Source organism: Macaca thibetana, chromosome 9 (genome assembly GCF_024542745.1).
Source record: "Macaca thibetana thibetana isolate TM-01 chromosome 9, ASM2454274v1, whole genome shotgun sequence".
NCBI classification, from domain to species: domain Eukaryota; kingdom Metazoa; phylum Chordata; class Mammalia; order Primates; family Cercopithecidae; genus Macaca; species Macaca thibetana.
The window spans coordinates 74,567,710-74,585,955 of NC_065586.1; the positions used below are offsets into that span (position 1 = coordinate 74,567,710).

The window sequence follows — 18,246 nt, forward strand, 5'->3', positions numbered from 1 at the left end:
AACATGAGTCACCTGGGGTGCTTCAACAAAATCCCATTCACAATAGAATGGGATTCTATTGTGCAGCATAGCTAAGGTCCGCCATGAATCTAAGTGGGAACAGCATTTACGTGGGCCCTGTGGTATCACACACAAGGGAACGAAAAAGAAGGCAAACGTGGCTGGACAAAGATGGCAAAGAGGAGCACCTTGTGAAATGAGGCCTGGGATTTGGTGTACACTGGATTAAATAAAGTTAAACAGGCTTAAAAAAAAATTATAAGTCTTCTCAGAATCATCAGTAATAGAATATGTTGTTAATTCTCAGGAAGGATATTATATACATATCCTCAAGTTATTTTTACACAGGGCATACAGAGACTTCATGTTTCCCTTTTAGGAAATATTACTTGCCTGTAAATGTAGATTGCACTAGATGAGTTGGGTGTTTGAAGTGGGGCCAGCGTAATAATTTTGTTCCAGAAGTTAAGAAGATTGGTATTAAATCTCCTAAAATTCAGAGCTTCCTAATCTCTGAAGGATTTTGAAAGGGACTTCAAATTGGAATGAATGGCTGTTTACATAAATAACATGTAATACCACACAGAAATATGATCAGTTTTGTCAGTTGATTCTTCATCACTTAAAAAAAGTATTTAATGATTTATTCCAGTTTCCATAAAAGGGGGCTTGTTTCAATATATCTAAATATAAAAGGAAAAGTATAAATGCAGGAGGAATTAATTATATTAATGATTTGAGCTAGAATTAAGGCTAAGAATTTCTAATCTTTGGGGGACAGCCTGGGTTCTTAATCTACTAGAAAAAAACATAGTTAATATGCACTAGATGAGAATTACATTTTAGAGGAAGAAGTTCAGAAAAACTTACTTCGAGAAGAAATGCATAAAATTGACTATTATGGGTGTCTTCCTGTATAAATATGATTGCAAAGATTATTCATTGATTAACTTTTGCATATTAAATATGCCTAACTAGAATTTGAAAGTCATAAGCCTATTTCATTTATATGGCTTTGAGAAACATTTTGACCTATTTAGGTAGTTGAGTTAAAGCCTTAAGGCAGCAACTTTAGAGGTATTTAAAAAGAAGTCACATGCTGATTGAATGGATTTACTTTATTGCTATGACACATTAACTGCTCCATACATTAACTCTGATGATTCTTTAAAAAAATAAAAAATAAACAAAAAATAACACCTTAATATTTATTGAGTGCTTCTGTATTTCAGGATAAAAGAAAAGTGCAACATAATTCCCACAGCAATCCAATGAGGCAGGTATTATTAATAGAGAATTTAAGTATTTTGCTTAATGTCACACAGCTGGTACATAGCCAAATTAGGACTTGGATCCATGCCTGGTTGACTATAGAGTCTAAGTTCATGTTAAAGGATCATTTTTTTTAAAAATGTAAAATAATGACTTACATGTAAATATAAAATAAACATGTCAAATATTTGATTTAACTCATTAAATAAATGAGGGAACCAGTAAGATGTCACAACCAGTTCAAAAGAGAATCCAAAGAAAAGACATGATCTAAATTAGAAATTGAATTTACAAATTGACACAGAAGTGGCTGCTAATGTTTAGGTTTGATGAAGAATGAAAGGGCATCTTTGAACTTCTACTGGACAGAATACTTACACATCTATAGGCAAGAATGCTTTTGTTACCAGTTCTTATGCTATCAGTTATGTATAATTAACACAGTTGTAAAATAGACAGAGTCACCAGAGAATGGGGTAACTTGGAAGGGTGTTCTTTAAACAATGCATATATCCTGGCCAGTAACCCTGTGCATGAAGAAAATAAATGAACTTTATTATAGAAAGGTTCTATGCTCTTCAAAAATAGAGACTTTATCTTCCTAACATCTGTTTTGTAGCACTCAAAGAAGGCCTTAATATATACCTGTTGATGTTATCTTCATTAATTGCTGGCCTTTAGGGTTTTGCTTTTGTTTTTCAAGGATAACTGGTATCAAGATTTCAAAAAATTTGTTTATGTCACACAGTTTTTAAGTTCCAAACCAGGATCTCAAACTTAGTAGTAGCATTTCTAGAGTTCCACTTAGCATTAAGGCATGAGTCAGTGTTTTAATTAAGTCTTCAGCTACATCAATAATGCAGTGATGGGGTGCAGGAAGCGCTCCCCCAGAATATAGTACCTTGGCGTACTGAGTACTTTAAGCTAAAGGAAAGTGAGAAAACTGTAGAAAGCCTCTGACCTTCTCCTACTTCCTCTTTTTTGAAGACCCTCATGTGGCAGGTGTTCTGTCCTATGTCCAGAAAGAAGGAAGACTACATAGAGAGGCCAAGAAGAATCTGAATAAACAGGCCTTGATGTGTATTCCCAGCTGGCTATCAATAGGTCACACCCCGTTTTTGTCCAATTGTACTTCATGACTATTCATCCTTCATCAAACCTAATTATAAAAATACAATTTTCCCTCTATTTTTGGATCTTATTTCCTAAGGCTTCTATGTCACAAAACTTTTTTGTTGTTGTTGTTTTTGAGACGAAGTCTCGCTCTGTCACCCAGGCTGGAGTGCGGTGGCGCCATGTCGGCTCACTGCAAGCTCCGCCTCCTGGGTTCACGCCATTCTCCTGCCTCAGCCTCCTGAGTAGCTGGGACTACAGGCGCCCACTACCGCGCCCGGCTAATTTTTTGTATTTTTAGTAGAGACGGGGTTTCACCGTGGTCTCGATCTCCTGACCTTGTGATCCGCCCGCCTCGGCCTCCCAAAGTGCTAGGATTACAGGCGTGATTTTTATATTTTTTAGTAGAGACGGGGTTTCACCGCATTAGCCAGGATGGTCTCGATCTCCTGACCTCGTGATCTGCCCGTCTCGGCCTCCCAAAGTTTAAAAATAAGTTTATTATGCTTTTCTCTTACTAATCTGCCTTTTGTTATAAGGGTGTCAGCAATGAACTTGTGATGAGTGAGGAAAAGATATTACTTTTTCTCCTTTGCAACAGCTAGCTGTGCTAACCAAAGACAGAGTTATAAAAATCTCTCTGAGGGTTAAGTCCTTCCTAGTTGATGCAAAATGTTTAATGAACTCATGTTCTGTTGTCCTTGAGGTAACATACAACACATTTTTCTTACAAATCCTTTGAGTGGTAGTTGTCTAGAATATTAAGCAAGTTTAAAAATGCTTTATTCTTAGATATTATCTTCTCTTTCCATTCTTAAAAAAATCAGAAAGAATTAGAAGACCATGGATATACCTACATATAATCACTAAGTTTTGTCCCCGAGTTTTAAGTTTATAATTGATGTGTGTGTTTCTTAATAAAATTTTATTTACAAAAAGTAGATGGTAGGACCTGATTTGGCAAATTAGCTATAATTTGCTGACTCCTGGTTTAGGATACAGGTTCTGGAATTGGACTACTGGGCTTGAATCCAGGCTCTACCCCTTACTGTGAGACCCTATGTGAGTTACTAAACATCTCTGTGCCTTACATTTGTTACCTCTGTAATACGGATGAGAGAACCTACTAAGGATTGTTGGGAATAAACCTATACAGTGATCAGAACATTGTCTGGCATACAGTAAGAGCTTACTTGGGATTAGCCTTTACTAGTCAGTTTTCAATAAGAACCTTTCGAAGGATTGTTACATCATTTATCTGATTGCTTCTTTTTCTTTCTTTCTTTCCTTTTTTTTTTTTTTTTTTTTTTTTTTTTTTTTTTTTTTTTTTTTTTTGACAGAGTCTAACTCCGTCACCCAGGCTAGAGTGCATTGGCACAATCTTGGCTCACTACAACCTCTGCTTCCTGGGTTCAAGCTATTCTCCTGTCTCAGCCACCCAAGTAGCTGGGATTATAGGCTCGTGCCACTGCATCCGGCTAATTTTTATAGGTTTAGTAAAGACAGAGTTTGCCATGTTGGTCAGGCTGGTCTCGCACTCTTGACCTCATGTGACCCACCCACCTCAGCCTCCCAAAATGCAGGCATGAGGCACCATGCCCGGTCTGATTACTTCTTCACTGAGCTAATGAAGTAAGTTCAACAAAGATGATGATTAACCTCAAGTGTTGTTCACGTTGTTTTCATTTTATTTCATTTTTGTTTGTTAATAGGTGTAAAATTTTTCTACAGAGAGATCACATTATCTGTATAATGACATTTTAAAATATCTTGCAAAGAAATTTAAAAACTATAAAAACAAAGTTTGATGCTAGGGAAGAAAATGAACGAAAATCTATTTTCCAGATCCTCAATCAGACTAAGACTCCTGGAGCAGTGAGTTTGGCAAAATGACTAAAAAGAAACCTAACATAAAATAAAATAAAATAAAATAAAATTCTTGATGGTTCTAGGTTTTCAGTGCCCGTGTGCTAAGTTTTTCTATTGTTGTCTTTTGTTTTTGTTTTTTGTCTATCTTTCTGACTTTCCAAAGGAGCAAAACTGGTTCTGAGAGTCTGATATAAGTGAATATATAGCATAGTTTTGCTCTTCTGACTATGAGCTGCCTAATAAACAGTTGATATTTTTCTCAGGCACATGCTTCATGTCCCAAATTTCCAAATATTTGCCCGTAAAATGAGGATGGCCACAAATATCTTTCAATGAGTAAACTCTGTGCAGAGTCACTATACTTACAAGCTGGGGCCAGAATGGGAATTGCACACAGCTATTGTTTAATCCAGCTGATGTTTCCTCTAATAGAATCTGGTTCCCCTCAGCCACAGCTGGCTAATTACAAGCTCTATAAATTATTTTTCTCTCATTTGAATGGTTTTGCAATCCACAGCCCAATGTGGAATCAATAATACTTCTTTAACTTCCTGCAAAGCCTGAAGAATCATGCCTGAATATTTCAACTTTTGAAACCTGAGGTAAGTAAGAGGAGAGGAGGTTTGAAAATAAAAGCAAACCTTAATTGCATGACAGAGAGCTGATGGCTGAGCAAAGGGATACAGAGACTGGACCTCAAAATTAGAACTCCAAAATGCCATGCTCTTCATCTTTGGTTCAATCAGTTGTCACAAATGAGAAAGAGGGTTAATTATCATATAATTGTAAAAGTGGTTAAAAACCAACAAAGCATGGTTTAAATTCTGCAGTACTGTAGTAATAGCAAATGAATCTTTTGCATTCTGCAGTGGTATGTGCTTTTTGAATCATTTCCAAGTGATTCATTATCTGATCTCCAAAGTAAACCCAGTGAGGGAGCAGAGAAGACATTCTTTTGATAAAATAAAAACATTAAGTGAGAGGTTAGTTAGTGACAGAGGCCAGCGAGAAACCAGAATTACTGACTCCGAATCTAAGATTCTCTCCATTAAAGCTAATTCCCCACAGCAACGCTGCTACCAGCATATTCACATAGTATACTGCCTAATGAAATCCAGATGGCTCGTGAATCTCTTCTGGCTCCATCTGGGTTAATGTAGAAAATGAAAGAGAAGCAGTTCCTCTGCTTGTGTATTTTAAAGGGAAGTGGTAAGTTTTGATTATCAAAGGGAATCAGAATCATCTCTTTCTTTATCATAACATGTCAGTCTCCTCACATAAGTACATTAGTGCTCCTAGCACATTAATAGCACACCACAGCTGCCCACATCAAATCATTAAAAAGAAATGGAAGCACAAAACTCCAGAGTACAAATAAACCTATTAAACAATCATTGAGAGCTAATTTCCTTATGGACCTTCATGACCAAAAATGAGGTTTCCTCACTTATGTTTATGTAATAGTCATTCCGAGAAACTTAATCAGCTGGAGGGCAAATTGCAGAACTTAGGAGGCAAATATATCCAAGATGCTTCCAGGATTCTCTGAGTTTAGACATGGGCGTGTAGGGTTCCGGCTCAGAGCCAATCTGGCTGAGTTCAAACCTCAACTCTGCTGCTTAGTAGCTGGGTGATGTTAGACAAGTTGCTTACCCTCTCCAAACCGCAGTGCTTTCATGCTTTTCTAAGCGCTAAAAGTGAGGTTAACAACAAAACCTTCTGCATGGAGCTGTGGTAGGATCAAATGAGATAAAATTCATATTCTCATGCTGTATATAAAACCATTTAATGCTTAGCATTCAGGTAATAATTTGAACATCTATTTTTGATTATACAGCATATATAAAATGTCCCCATTTTTACAATCAAAAGAAGAATCTTGAAGCTTAACATTTTATGGAGGTCAAAGGCATTCTATCGACTGAAGAGGAGTTTGGGCATCGTTTGATCCTAAGTGTATTAGTCCATTTTCATGCTGCTGATAAAGACCATACCTGAGACTGGGCAATTTACAAAAGAAGTCCAGCCATGTGGACTTATAGTTCCATATGGCTGGGGAGGCCTCACAATCATGGCAGAAGGCAAGGAGGAGCAAGGCACATCTTATGTGAATGACAGCAGGCAAAAAGAGCTTGTGCAGAGAAACTCTTGTTTTTAAAACCATCAGATCTTGTGTGACCAATTCACTATCATGGGAACAGCACGGGAAAGACCTGCCTCCATGATTCAGTTATCTCCCACTGGGTCCCTCCCACAACACCTGGGAATTATGGGAACTACAAGATGAGATTTGGATGGGGATACAGAGCCAAGACCATATCACTAAGTATTGGATAAGTGCCTACTATCTGTCAGGAAATAAAAAACAAACTCTCACTAACCATAAAAGAGTTTCTAATGCTAATGAATAGAACACAAAACAAGAAATATTATCAGATCATATAGGTTTATTTTCAAATTAGCAGTATTTACTAGTGTTTCTCAAAACTGGAATCTATGTGCCCCTGTCCACAGATACATTTTTATGCAGAGTCTCTCTGAATTTTTTACATTTTTCTGAAAATCTTTCAAAATGAATTAATATAAACATATTATTGATTATTTTGGTTGGAAAGTACATCTGAGTACCACCACAAGATTTCAGTGCCAAAGTTTACATATTTGTACTTGTGATTATGATTGTGTGAAGTCCAAGTTATGTCACTTTTATTTGTGCTTACTAATTAAGATTAAAAATAAGTGAAGCATTGAAGCCAACTAAATGCAAATTGATGTCAGAAGGCTGTATGAATAGTTGAAATAAAAAACAGTGGAAGAAGAATTTGAATTATCACATAGAACAAGGTAATAATAGGCATGCTTATTTCAAACAATGTAGGATGTTATGGGGGTCTCATATTCCTGTTAAAGCAAAGGAAAAAGAAATGCACCAAAGTGATGCTGTTTGTCAATTTTATTATTTTTTCTACTTAATTTGTAAATGTATTTTGTTCCCATTGTTATATAAATGACATAAGGTAAAAGTTTATATTACATATTCTATGGCCTTCTAAAGTCACTTATTGGTTCTGACAGGTTTTTGTAGATTCTTTTGAACCTTCTGCATAAACATTTCATCTGCACATAGTTTATTTCTTCCATTCCAATCCAAATGGCTTTCTTCTTTCTTTCTTTTTTTGACATATTGCACTGGCTAGTACAATGTTGAATGAAAATGATGACTTCACATTGATGAGAATCAACTTTTATTCTTGGTACAAGTCTGTCTTTCTTTGCCTATAGGCTTTCATCCAGCATCACTCTCTGCAGGCTTACAGAATGTTTGATCCACTGATCACATAACACTGCACAGACTAAAGGGCCCATTTTAAAGCAAAGGAGGTACAGCAATGGACATATGACAATGAGGTCTACTGGTCATGTCTCATACTATACCATGCAGGAGCTGCAGAACTGAAAGAGTGGTGGAAATGTTTGTTAAAATGCCAGCTTATAAACGGTACCCAGTGAAGATGAGAAGCTGTCCCTGAGAATCCAGTATACACTCTAAATCAAAGACAATTATACAGTGCTGTGTCCACAATTGGTAAAATCCATGGGCCAAGGAACCAAGGAATGAGAAAGGAATAACCCTGCTTCCCATGACTCCTAGTGATCTACTCAGGGGAATTTTGCTTACCATTCCCACAACTCTGAGTACTGCAGACAAGTAGGCAAGAGGGACAGGCAAGAGTCCCATTGACCTCCTTCTTCCGAGGCTCCTTCTACTGAGGGACCAGTTGGCAAGAAAAGAAGTTAATTAACCCTAATTATTAGATGATAGGGTTGTTGTTACTCTTGGAGGAAACACTATGAATAAAACAAAAAGACTGGTAGTCTAGAGTACAAGCTCTCAATGTGAGTTCAAATGCTTTTTTTAAAAAATCATTGTTTCCAACAGGGGCAGAGGCTCACTCTGTATGTATCCAGACCTGTTGAGAGAACACAGCTGTAATACATCAAACATTTGTCTGCACATTTAAGGGCATGGAGGAGAGAGGAAAAGCAGCAGAAATGTTACCAAAGCAGGGTATATTCGTCTGTTCTCAAGCTGCTCTAAAGACTGGGTAATTTACAAAGGAAAGAGCTTTTAATTGACTCACAGTTCCCTATGGCTGGAGAGGCCTCAGGAAACTTAACGATCATGGTGGAAGGCACCTCTTACAGGACGGCAGGAGAGGGAATGAGTGCAAGCAGAGAAAAAGCCAGACACTTATAAAACCATCAGATCTCATGACATTCATTCATTATCATGAGAAGAGCATGGGGGAAACTGCCCCCAGGATTCAATTACCTCTACCTGGTCCTGCCCTTGACATGTGGGGATTATAGAGACTACAATTCAAGGTGAGAATTGGGTGGGGACTCAGAGCGGAAACTATATCACAGGGTAAGAATGACTGGGATATTCAAGTTCGTATAAAAATTTTAATTATTCTGTCACTTATTAAGCAGCACAGTGATAAGTGCATAGAGGGAAACACGGATCCATAGGACAATGGCTTGTCTTCAGCACTGGTTACTTCACTAAAATGAAGACTTTTGTGCTCTCATCTGTCTTGATTCACCTCTCCTGGTCGTGAAGACCTGTCTTCCTAGAGGGTGTTAGGCTATTTCCTCTCTCTCTTACATTGTTTATGTGCGTTGTTAGTCTCTCCACCTTCATGAGGATAGTTTCTTGCCCCTCTGTCTTCTTTACCGTTTTATACATAGCACCTAGCACATGGCTTAACACATAGAGTTTAACTATATTAAATTAATGAGTGACTTACCAATGGTAAAGCCGTAGAATGGAATGTCATTCTATTTAAAATCATTCTATAAGTGGATAATTACTAGTCATATATTATTAATTTATAAATAACCAGGTTACTGATTAATACATACAATATAATCTCATTTTTAAGAATATGATAAAAATACATAAATAATCATGCCAGTTATCTGTGGAACATGGCAATAGGGGTGATTATATATTCTTTTCTGATAGTTTTAACTCTATTTTATATTTTTCTCTGCAATTGATATATATTGCTATTTTTAAAAAGGATAAATGTATTTCTAATAATAAAATGCTAAACCACTCTATTGATACTTATTCTTATTGCCTATGTGGAAAAACAAAATCATTTGATCTATGACTGAAAGTGGAGTAACTAATATTTACCTCCGGGACTATAGTTCTCAGTTGGAGACAATTTTGCCTCCTCAGCAAGCATTTGGCAATGTTTGGAGATCATTTTGATTGCCATAATTTGGGATGCGACAGTTGTCAATTTAAGAGTATAGTAGGTAAAGGCCAAAGATGATGCTTAACATCTACTTTGCACAGGACAGCCTCCCACAATGAAGAATTATCTGGTCCAAATAGTGCTGAGGTTCAGAAACCCTGTGGTAATATAGTTAGTATTTTTATTCTGAAGGACTTTCAGATAATATAATTCAGGTTTTCAGCTTCACCTTCTTTAGAGGAAGAAATGTTTTTAATCACCAAACATGTAACTGCTCACTCTGGCTAAAGATTATTCTTGCATTTATTCAAAATGGAGTTCATAAAAATATATTTTAAAGATATTCCTTTATATTACAGCTATATGTAGGTACAATTCATTGAGAAAGGAAAGGCGTTATAAAAAACAGCTATTAATGGATAAAGCAAAATTATATTGACATTTTCGTTTGGTAGCTTCTTAATAAGAGTGAATTATTGAGCTAATAGTGAACCATTCAAGGCTGACTTAATGTTTAATAAGAAACAACTTCGTTTATTGTCAGTTATCCAAAGGAGGTTCTGGCGGCCAGGATTGCTGAACATTTCACAAGGAAAATTTCTCAATCTCCCTTTGTAAATATCTTTAAAAATAGAGACTAGATGAGAATTTGGGCATCATCTCTGAACTCAAGTGCACTTAATTTATTTATAAATCACATTTATTAAAGACAAATTATATGATATAGAAGAGTCATAGAAACATGTTTGTACATATAGTTGCTGTTTAACTTAATTAATTGATTTCCGTAATGTGCCATTTTGGGCAAAAGCAATAACATTGTAGAATCTTTCCAAGAGATTCACTTTCTATTGTCACAGACCGACAATTTCTCTCAAGTGGATGACTGCAAAGCATCCTAACTAGTCTTCCCACCTCTAGTTTATAATGCAGACATTGCTCATAAATCCAAGTAAATATCTCTGAGTGTTAGTTTCCTCAACTGCACAATGAGGATATTATCTGCTTCACAGAGTAATGCCAAGGGTTAAATAAAATGGCACGTATAAAGCACTTAAAGTAGTGATGAACACATAGTAGGTGCTCAATAATGAGAACCTAAAACAAAATAAAAGTGCCCATGCTGATGGAGTGATGCATTTCACCCCCCACTCAGACATTTATGTTTTCATAATGCTATATTTGTATAAGCCTGTGTCTGAAATCCTGGGAATTTGCCAGACTGCAAGCACAATAAGGCTCCAGCTCATGGGAGCATGAAAATTATTTGTTACAACCTCTTTCCTATCTGTTCCATTTTCTGAGCAGTAAGACACCTTGGACTAGTGTAAACTACCATCTTAGGTAGAGATACCTTTTTTTATAAGTTGTTTGATTTCTGTGCAGTAAAATAACTAAATGAATCAAAAAATAGCTTCCTTTCATTCACTTCCAGAGAAAATGGATATATACTAACAGTATTGAGACTTACACAATAATGTGTTCATCAGAAATTAAGAACTACTATTTGTTGAGGTTTATCTCTTTTCCTTTACCCCTCACACGGACGCTAAAAATTGCCATTATTTACCCTGTTTTACGGATGAGAAACTTGGGTTCTAGACAGATTGTGATTTACTCAGTGTCACATGGCTATAAGCTACATGGTTTAGATTTAATTTCAGGTTTCTCTGACTTGTATGCAGACTGTCTCTCAGCAGAAACGTATTAGGAGGAAACTAGATAAGTTAAAATGTCTTTAGTTTTCCCGGGAATAATTAAAGGTTGAGAAGAAGTTAAAGTTTTCGTCTGGACCAAAGAAAGTTATTTTCTTTTTTTAAGAGCTCAAAATAGTTGACTGACTCATGAGCTCTCCCAGGTCATGCTAAATTTTCAGGGTGTTTTTTTTCCCTAAATTTTCTCTCCTCAAAGCTAATGATTTCCTCCTCAGTGCTGATGTAGTTTTGTGCTAACCCAAAGGAAAGAAAGAATTACCCAAAGAGATATGAACTATAGCTTAAATCTAGACTCTATGTATGTTTGTCTGAATTCACATTCCCTGGCCCAGTCATAAGTCTTCTCTTTCCTTTTTCTCAGTGGTAGACCATATTCCTTGAAGTCAGTTACAATAAAATCACATTTCATTGCTGGAATAAACTACATGCAACTAAGGAATAATAAAAATCATAGCTACCCCAAAACCCTTAAAATACCTAATAAATGGTATGTGAACATTTTGAAAAGAAATTACTGTTTCCTTAATTTCCCCTCCAGTCATGAGAGTCATTTCCCCCATCTTTGCTTATCCTGGCAGCTATTCAAGACCAGCTTTCATTGCTATTCACTCTCTTTATTATATCTGCAACATGTTTGAATAGTCATAGTTCTGTGCTCAGCTTTGTAATTAGATGGAGTGATGAAAATAACTTTTACTTGAGTCCAATTTTCTCTGTATAAAAATAACTCTTTGAATCTTCTGATGTAATAAATTATAGAAAACTTTAGGTAGGATTGGTTCTAAAATTGGAGTCTGATTAGGGCCAGATGCCTCAAAACGGTATCAGAACCATCTTTCACATTGTATTCTTTCATTGTAGACTCAGATGCTATGCCATAATTAACCTCATTGGTTCTGCAAATTTGAAGATTTATGGTGGATGACCAGTAGGACATAGCTATCATCTTACACAGCAATTTGTGTTCAATAATTACTCTGCCTACCAAATAGCTAATTTATAAAATTGAGGATTGGGGGATGAAATTCTCAAGCTTCTTTCAGGTCTGCTGTTTATTTACCTCAGTTTCCATATGCAGATATATAACACAATATATTAAAATGAAATTTTGAATTTGGGTCTCTGGCTTTTAAAAATATCACATTTTCTAAAATTGTGTCAGGAGAGAAGATTCTTATCTCCTCACTCAGCTTACTAAAGGCATTACATGGCATTAGAGTTAATAACTTGATCCAACAATAACAACACTAGTAAATAATTTACATCTTCATAGCACTATAAATTACAAACTAAATTTGGGATAGCAAACTGAAATCACTACAAGGCTAGTCAGGTGACCTAAATGGGTGAAGCTGGGTGAGGATGTGGAAAATGAGACAAGGTAAGCATCAGAGTTTATACACTGGAATATCTGAGGCAATTCAGCAATATACTAGGTAGCTTTTTAAAAAAATTCTCATCCAAATCCAAAGCTATGAGATCTGAATGAGTACCAAACCTCTCAATGACTGGAAGATTATCCATAAAAGTCCCTGGGAAGAGAGAAATGACCCCAAAGAGTCAAGTTGCCTTTATTCCCTACAACTCCCTCTGTGTTCCAGGGACGCCAGGGCTCCTGGGCCAGCCTTTATTAGGAAAGTGCAAAAGAACTGAAACATTTCCTTGCTGAAGCACAAAGGCCCTTTGCCTCTTTTGTTGGCTTAGAAGCTTCAATCAGTTTCAGAGTTTCAAAGGTTCAAACAGTGGAGTTCCAACTGGGCTAGGATTGAGTAGTGTCCAGGGTACTGAGTAGGAAAGTGAATGTCTCTGCCCACTCAGTAACCCCAAGTTGGTAAAATCTTCCTATGAAGGTCAAAACATGATGTTTTATGATTTGAGCCACCACAAGAGCAGCAGAGAACAGGGTGGTGAAATACCAATTTACCCTTCACTTTCAAACAACTATTTATTACTTGGCAACCTTTGAAATAACATAAACAACCATTCTTAAGGACTTACCAAAACCCATTCTTTAGCATCATACATTCAGAGCAGGCAGCTTCCTTTGAAAGTTATAAAAGAGTCAGGCTAGCCTAGCTGATAGTTAGAGAGCCAGTGATGGACAGACATATAAAAGCCAAGTTAAGTGAAAGGGAAAGAGAAATGAACCATTAGAAAGGGACATGGCAACTCGAAGAAAAGTCATAGAGGAAGAACTGGGGAAAGCAAGCTCCATTGTTTGTTACCCTCAGCTTTTAGCCAAGTCAGGGGGAAGATGGAAGATGATCAGCATACAGAAAACCCACTTATTGTCAGCTTTTGTTACACTCCATTATGGTTAAGAGACCAGATAAACTTTTATTCTCTCTTTAATATGAAGAGAAGGGCAATTATTTATAAAGGACAGTTACAAAGAGGTGCTTTAGTGCCAGATATAATCCATTAACATCCCCTGGCAGACTCCAATTACCCAATCCCCACTTATATAAATTAAAATACTGAATCCTTCAGTTATTTTTGTTAATCAATTCCACAGATATCTATCATCTACTCTATCTACTATGGGCTAGCCACTGCACAAGGCACGAGTGATATAAAGATAAATGAAATGTTAACCTTGTACTCAAGTAGACTATAGACTAGGGGATAAGGAAAAATTCCACACCAGTAATGGCAGTATGGAAAGTGGCAAAAGCTCAGCCTTCAGACCCAGATAGAAATGGATTTGAATCTGTACTATGCCACCTCTTAGGTAGCCTCGCTAGCCAAACCTCAGTTTCCTCACTTGTAAAATGGACACAACTTTATATATAATATAGGGCACTTCTATGAACCGGGAATACCATTTGTCAAATAAAATAGGTATTCAATAAATGGACATCAGTTTGTGCTGGTTACCTTGTGTTTGTCTTTCTAGATTCATACTCTACTTTTCTCAATCCTATTCTATGATGTAGGAGCTAGGAGACTGACCTTTACAGATTACATATATTATGAATTACATCAGCCTCCATTTACCCTTTGGCTTCTGGTTGGATTCAGTTCATTGAAGTCATTGGCAGTAGACTGGAGGACATGAGGAATGTGAGGCTGAGTATGTATTTCCCAGGTTCCCTCATTGCGGAGTTGCTGTGGATCTTTCTACAAAGGGCCACAGCCTTCATAAGGCTCAGGCATTCTCTTTGGCTTGTATTAGCTACTTCTCTTTTCTTCATCAAGCTTAGGGTGGAAATACTTTCTGATGCTACTAGTACGAGGGTGGTACTGAACTATCTATTGTTGGTTCCCTTAAATCCCGACAATTCCTTTGTTTTATTAAACTCTCCTCAAATTGTCCATTTGGAGCATGCTGTCTGTTTCCTGCTGAGACCCTGATAGATACAAGTGTCTTTATTAGTATAGATAGCAATGTACTATGAGAATAGAGGATAAACAAACAAAACCATCCTGGAGGATATTGGGAACAGTTCTAGGGGGAGGTAGTATCTAAACGACCTTCTGACGATGAATAGGAATAAGCAATGTGAAAAAAAAAAAGCAGGAAGAGAACATTCTGGGCAGAGGAATACCATATGCAAAGGTTCAGAGGCAAAAACAAAAAACAAAAAACAAAAACCCTACTACATTGTGGGGGAATTTCAAGCTTAGCTAGAGCATAGAATAAGAGATAGAAGGCTGACAGATGAAGCTGAAGAAGTAAATTGAACCAAGGTCACAAAAGACCATGCGTGACTTTTTCCTCCAGGTAGTGAGATATTATTAAAGGATTTTAACCTAGGTTATAACATGATGACATCGCATTTTAGAAAGTGATACAGAGACAAGATTAGAAAGGGGAAAGACTGGAGACAGAAATACCAATAAGCAATTTTGGTGAAAAAAATAAGGTAGCCAAATGGGGCTTTTTCTTCCCCTTTCCCCTAAACAACTAGTTGTTAAACATTGATTAGGACCTCATTAAAACAGGAAGAGTCCCTTCCCTCAGCTGCTGCCAAGGTACTCGGGTCCTTCTGAAAAAGCTAAGGCCACATTGGAGTGAGGCACTCCAACCGCAATGTGGTGAATGTGAGTCTTGAGCTGCCCGCTACCGTGCTAGTTCATCTCGCAAGTAGTACTGTGGGCCGGCGGCTCCGGTTACACTTTCACCCAAGATTGTCTGCATTTACTGGGTCCTCATTCTGCAAGACAATGAGGTGACCATCACGGAGGATAAATTCAATACCCTCATTAAAGTAGCTGCTGTAGCTGTTGAGTCCTTTTGGCCTGGCTTCTTTGCAAAAGCCCTGGCCAGTATGGGCAGCCTCCTTTGCAATGCAGGTGCTGCTAGATTGCTCCAGCAGCCCGCACCACACAGGAAGGAGGTCCTGCCCCTTCCACCACTGCTGTCTCAGCTGAGGAGACGGAAGTGGAAGCAAAGAAAGAAGAATCTGAGGAGTCTGATGAGGACATGGGCTTTGGTCTTTTTGACTAAACTTGTTTTATAACATGTTCAATAAATAGCTGAACTCTTAATAAACAAAAATATATAAATACATAAAAAAAGAATACCTCTGATAATGATGGCAAAATTTGCAGTCTGACTTGTGTAAACGACGACACCACCACCACCGTGAAGAACCTAGCCAAGAACTAACAGGCAAATTAGAACTGCAAGGCAAATTCCAGGACCTGAATGGAAAGCAAGTTAGAAGGATCAGTGGGATGTCCATGAGGAGCCATGTAAAGATGGACAAGCACAATGGCACTGAGAGGAGAATCTAAAACATCTGAAGTTGCAGGTAATCGAGGTTGCAAATTGGTAAAGAAAAATTCGGGTAGTCTCTAGACCAGGCATCTGAAACCAGGAACATCACAACAACAGAAGATGATTCAAATATTAAGAAGGGTGGGGGATGTTGTATCAAAGCAAAGCCAGAGCCAGAAAGCTCTCAAAATGGTGGCGTGGCTTCTTGCTAGTTTTTATAAAAGAAGGCTTCCATTTCCTTGCTGGGGAATTACACTGGAATATGTTGCCACCCTCAAGGTATCTTCCAAAGAGTAAGGAAGATCAGAGTTTAGGAAAACATCCATGTGAGATGTGAGATGAAGTTGTGGCATGGGCAACTACTGATCAGGTGTAGTCTTTGAGCTCATACTCCCATAGTTCAAAAAGTCTTGCAGCCTGTTGCCCAGGGGGTAGAAGACAAAGACAAGCCAATGGGCAACTCTTTGATTCCTTTAATTATGGTGGGCAGGACTGGCTGCATTGTTTGTGGAGCCCAGTGCAAAATGAAGTGGTAAGAAAGTATTAACTATTTCAAGATGGCAATAGCAGAACCATAAACTAAGCATATGGCCTGTGAAGTTGGCCCTCATGATTGGGTCACTTTGGTAATGATGAAAATTGGCTGAACATATTACCTTCTTCTCTTCGGTGTAGATCCTTTCTTGTATTATTGACCACTTTGGAAGACACAGAGATATTGACTCTTTGGCTGGTGACCATCGATCTGGTAAGTGCAGACTCTCTGGAACCAGGAAACTTAAGACTGAGAGAAACATGATTTCAATGACATCTGGCTAATGCAACATCATAGCAAATGGCAAAAACTGTGAGAACATGACTCTTTGCAAGCATAACTAGTTGAATAGGCTAGATAATGTAACAAACAATGCAAAATTGTCATGAATGCAGAACATAGAAGCTTCTTTCTTGCCCACATACAATCCAGTGAAGGCCAGGGGGCTTTAGTTCCACATAGTCAGAGACTGAAGTCTCTATAGTCTTGTCGATCCACTTTCCTCTAAGGCCTTAGTCAACTCCATTTAGTTGGTGGATGGGGAAATAGAACAAGAATCCAGTTTAGGAGGTCTTCATGGCCCAAGACATGAAGTGGTACCTTTCAATTCTACTCACTTTTCTTTGGTTCGAACTCAGTTGCGTGACCAACCACATCTACCACAAAAGAGACTGGAAAGTGTGGTTTGGTGCCCACAAGAAAATTAATGCAGTTTATTGATGGCGCCAGTTACTGATGAACACCAACAGTCTCGCCTGCATAAAGGCTATTAGTGGTAGCTCAGGTCCACATGAATTCTGTTTAAGAAAATTATTTCCTTCTTTCTTTCCTATATTAAACAGATTTTTGTCATAAGCTTGCAATGTGCAGGCATGTGCTAAATGCATGGGATTATAATGATGATAATACACAGAACCTATTCTCATAGAGAACTAGTCACAAACAGAAAAATAGCAAAAAGAGGGCAATGTACCTGGTGCTTGCTTTAGATGGTGTGACCTCTGGACTGATATGGCTCTGGCTCCTCAGATTGGAGCTCCTTAAAACAATGCTAGATTCTCAGTATCTATTTGTTGGGAGAGTTGATCCCTTCGAGCTCTGGCATTTTAAGAGTTTTATGTTCCTGAAACTAAGAAGAGACAGGAAACCAGGTAAGAAGGCTAGGCAGGCATCAGGAATAATGTGAATGAGAGTTAGCAACTGGAATTTGGGGTAAAATGTGGTACATTAGAGAGCCCACTGGGATAGTAACTTGGGGGGTATTTTATGACTTAAATAAACATGACTTTATTATGGGTAAGCAGTTAAGTGGATCTTCACGGTAGCTGGAGCACAGTGCCTATACTCTCAAATATGCAGAAGTCCTCAAACTTTGGAGTACTTAAGAATCATATCAGGAACTTTTAAAAAATTCATATTTCCTGGCCCCAAATTCCGTATACGAAGGGCAGGAATCTTGAATACGTTTTTTTAGCAAGCACTTCTAGATGATTCTGTTTCAGAAACCTTGAGATTGAGATTACATGTCCCAAACAGCTGCTGACTGTGGTAAAGCTCAGTGGAGTCAGGCTTCCCCATTTTTTTTCACTCCTATAAGGTGTCATGTGGTAGATCAGAGGTGATCAGCATCCTTCTGTCTCAGTTTTTAAGTGTCTTAGTGCTGTGACTTGCCACTCCTACTCCCATTTCTGTCACCTTTTGAGTGCTGCCAGCATTTACAGAGAAGTTATGAGAAGAAGGGAGATTGCA

At 37.7% G+C, this 18,246-nt stretch overlaps 1 protein-coding gene and 1 pseudogene across 1 annotated transcript in view; one reads left to right on the forward strand and one right to left on the reverse strand.

Moving 5' to 3' along the window:
• Nucleotides 1-18,246, reverse strand: part of PHYHIPL (phytanoyl-CoA 2-hydroxylase interacting protein like) — a 1,239,789-nt gene that overhangs the window by 138,340 nt on the left and 1,083,203 nt on the right. The gene's annotated exons all lie outside the window — the stretch shown is intronic.
• Nucleotides 13,402-15,689, forward strand: LOC126962263 (60S acidic ribosomal protein P1-like; annotated as a pseudogene).